The following is a 4,066-nucleotide window of genomic DNA, read 5'->3' as shown; positions in this document are numbered from 1 at the left end:
TCTTCGCATGAGGTGGCCAAACTACTGGAGTTTCAGCTTTAGCATCATTCCTTCCAAAGAACACCCATGGCTGATCTCCTTTAGAATGGACTGGTTGGATCGCCTTGCATTCCAAGGGACTCTCAAGAGTCTTCTCCAACACCACAGTTCAAAAGCATCAATTCTTCGGCGCTCAGCTTTCTTCACAGTCCAACTCTCACATCCATGCATGACCACAGGAAAAACCATAGCCTTGACTAGACGGACCTCTGTTGGCAAAGTAATGTCTCTGCTCTTCAATATGCTATCTAGGTTGGTCATAACTTTTCTTCCAAGGAGTAAGCGTCTTTTAATTTCATGGCTGCAGTCACCATCTGTAGTGATTTTGGAGCCCCCCAAAATAAAGTCTGACATTGTTTCCACTGTTTCTCCATCTATTTCCCATGAAGTGATGGGACCAGTTGCCATGATCTTAGTTTTCTGAATGTTGAGCTTTAAGCCAACTTTTTCACTCTCCACTTTCACATTCATCAAGAGGCTTCTTAGTTCCTCTTCACTTTCTGCCATAAGGGTGGTGTCATCTGCATATCTGAGGTTATTGGTATTTCTCCCGGCAATCTTGATTCCAGCTTGTGCTTCTTCCTTAGTTACTGAATATCATGACTGCCTCATGATTCCAAACCCCTGGTGTTAACAATCAGCAGCTCACAGTCCACTTAGTTTCACTGATCTAGCCCCATGCCCTTCTCACTGCTGCTGCTGCTGCTGCTAAGTCGCTTCAATCGTGTCCAACTCTGTGCGACCCAACAGACGGCAGCCCACCAGGCTCCACCATCCCTGGGATTCTCCAGGCAAGAACACTGGAGTGGGTTGCCATTTCCTTCTCCAATGCGTGAAAGTGAAAAGTGAAAGTGAAGTCGATCAGTCGTGTTTGACTCTTAGCGACCCCATGGACTGCAGCCTACCAGGCCCCTCCATCCATGGGATTTTCCAGGCAAGATACTGGAGTGGGGTGCTATTGCCTTTTCCGGCCCTTCTCACTAGTTTGTTCTTTTTTTTTTTTTTTTTTGCAATCTAAGTTTCCTAAACAGGGACTGAACCCAGGCCCTTGGCAGTGAAAACTTGGAGTTCTAACCATTGGACTGCCAGGCAATTCCCTCCTCCTTAGTCTAAGGCAAATCCTGTAGCTTTTCTCCTGTATATATGCCCTCATGTATTCTTTCTCCTCTTGTATTTTATTATTTTGTATTTAGGTATCGTTGATTTACAATGTGTTAATTTCTGGTGTGCAGCAAAGTGATTCAGTTACATATATATACATATGTATATTCTTTTTCAGATTCTTTTCCGTTATGGTTTGTTACAGGATATTGAGTATCATTCCCTGAAAGATACAGTAGAACTTTGTGTTTATCTGTTTTGTGTATAATGGTGTGTATCTATTAATCCCAAGCTCCTAATTTGTCACCCCCTGCCCCCACCTTACCCGTTTGGTAATCATGTTTCCTTTCTATGTCTGTGAGTCTTTTTCTGTTTTATAAATAAGTTTATTTGTATCATACTTTAGATTCCACATATAAATGATACCATACGATATTTGCCTTTCTCTTTCTGACTTCATTTAGTATGAAGTAATCGCTAGGTAATCGCTAGGTCTATCCATGTTATTGTAAATGGCATTATTTCATTCTTTGTTATGACTGAGTAGTATTCCATTGTATATATAAACCAAATCTTCTCTATCCATTCATCTGACTAAATACTCTTTTCAAAGTGAAGTGAAGTTGCTCAGTCTTGTCCGACTCTTTGCGACCCCACGGACTGTAGTCTACCAGGCTCCTCTTGTCCATGGGATTTTCCAGGCAATAGTCCTGGAGTGGATTGCCATTTCCTTCTCCAGGGGATCTTCCCAACCCAGGGATTGAACCTGGGTCTCCCACATTGTAAACAGACGCTTTACCGTCTGAGCCAACATAGCCATAATACCATTATCAGATCTTCAACTGTTCTTGATGGCTGCAAGAATCTTATCATGTTATCAAAGTTCTTAAAACTATACATTACCACCACAAAAGGTGGTGGTGGTTTAGTTGCTAAATCATGTCCAACTCTTGGACCCCATGGACTGTTGCCTGCCAGGCTACTCTGTCCATGGGATTCTCCAGGCAAGAATACCAGAGTGGGTTGCCATTTCCTTCTCCAGGGAATCTTCCCAACCCAGGGATTGAACCCAGGTGTTCTCCATTGCAGGCAGATTCTCTACTGACTGAGCTATCAGGGAACTTACCATCAAAGGGAAAGTGCATAAAAAACTTGGTGAAATCCAAGTATTTGTACTTGAATTGACTGTGTGGTATCAACATCAATTTCCTGGTTTTGACAACACACTGTGGTTGGTTATGTAAGATATTATCATTGGGAGAAGCTAGATGAAGGGTGCCTAAGGGTCAAGGGTGCCAGTTGTGCACCTTTTCTTTTTTTAATGGCTTTATTTATTTAAAATTTATTTGATATGGATCATTTTTGAAGTTTTTACTGAATTTGTTACAACATTCTTTCTATGTTTTGTTTCCTCCCCGCCCCTACCAAGGATCAAACTCATCCCCCTGCATTGGAAGGCAAAGTCTTATCTACTGGACCCCTAGGGAAGTTCTCACACCCTTAAAAAAAAAAAAAGAAAGTAACTGTAAGAAAAGTAAAACAAAACCCTGCTGAGTTACAGTTCTGGTGAGGCGAGGGAAGTCACTTATACAAAGTTGTATAACCTCTTATAGCATATTAAAAAGCAGAGACATTACTTTGCCAACAAAGGTCCGTCTAGTCAAGGCTATGGTTTTTCCTGTGGTCATGTATGGATGTCAGAGTTGGACTGTGAAGAAAGCTGAGCGCCGAAGAATTGATGCTTTTGAACTGTGGTGCTGGAGAAGACTCTTGAGAGTCCCTTGGAATGCAAGGCGATCCAACCAGTCTATTCTAAAGGAGATCAGTCCTGGGTGTTCTTTGGAAGGAGTGATGCTAAAGCTGAAACTCCAGTAGTTTGGCCACCTCATGCGAAGAGTTGACTCATTGGAAAAGACCCTGATGCTGGGAGGGATTGGGGGCAGGAGGAAAAGGGGACGACAGAGAGTTGGTGATGGACAGGGAGGCCTGGCGTGCTGCGATTCATAGGGTCGCAAAGAGTCAGACACGACTGAGGGCTGAACTGATACTCTCTTAAATTTTATTATTTTCTTCATCATGGCTATTTCTGCATTTTTATATAAAAATTAGTAACTTGATAACTGAGTCATTTGGCGCGCTTCATTTTCTCAAGGGATGGGCCCCGAAATACGTTTTTATCCTCTTGCTTTCTTTGACACAAGAAAGTTTGGGCTTAGCAGCTCACCGACACTGGGGAGCCACGGAGAGCTCTAAAGCTGGTAAATTTCCGATTAGCGCAAATTCCAAAGGTTTACCGTGGGTGGAGAGGCGGAAGTGGGCGGGAGGGTGGTCACCTGCACCGCGGGAATTGGGTAGGGGGTACAGCATTTCTCCGCCGGCGGCGCACCAAGGGGGTGTGGCGCCCTCGCCCTCTCAGCCACCCCAGGACCCGGATGTACAGCGCGTGGGGCTCCCGGCCCGCTGAGAATGAACCGCGCTGCGCTCCACGGCGCCTCACTGCACGCAGTGGCGGCCGCTGCGCGGGCCAACCATTTTCTCCCTCCTGGCAGCGAGGCGTCCGGTCACGCACCTGGAGGCTGCCTCGCGCAGGAGACCGCGACACCTGGCTGCATTGTTGTCGCCTCAACTGTCTACTCTCTCGTCAGACAGGACCCAGTATCCGCCCCAACCTGTGCCGGCCTTGTACCCCTTTAAGAAACCAGACACGGCCAGGGGTGGGCGTGGTCACAGTGAGTGAAACGGGGAGGGTGGGTGCGTAGTCGGGCAGCCCTGATTGGCCGGAGGCCCGGGCGGTGCCGCGCGCGCTTGCGCAGTGCGCGGTCGCGCGCGCCAGAGGGGAGGAGGGCGCGAGGGTGATAATTGGCCGCGGCGCGGGCCCCGCCCGCGAATGGAAGGCGATCACGTGACGCGACGGCTGGGGGCTCCC

Source organism: Ovis aries, chromosome 5, assembly GCF_016772045.2.
Source record: "Ovis aries strain OAR_USU_Benz2616 breed Rambouillet chromosome 5, ARS-UI_Ramb_v3.0, whole genome shotgun sequence".
Taxonomy (NCBI): domain Eukaryota; kingdom Metazoa; phylum Chordata; class Mammalia; order Artiodactyla; family Bovidae; genus Ovis; species Ovis aries.
The sequence above is the reverse complement of the archived record's forward strand: the minus strand, read 5'-3'. Positions refer to the sequence as shown.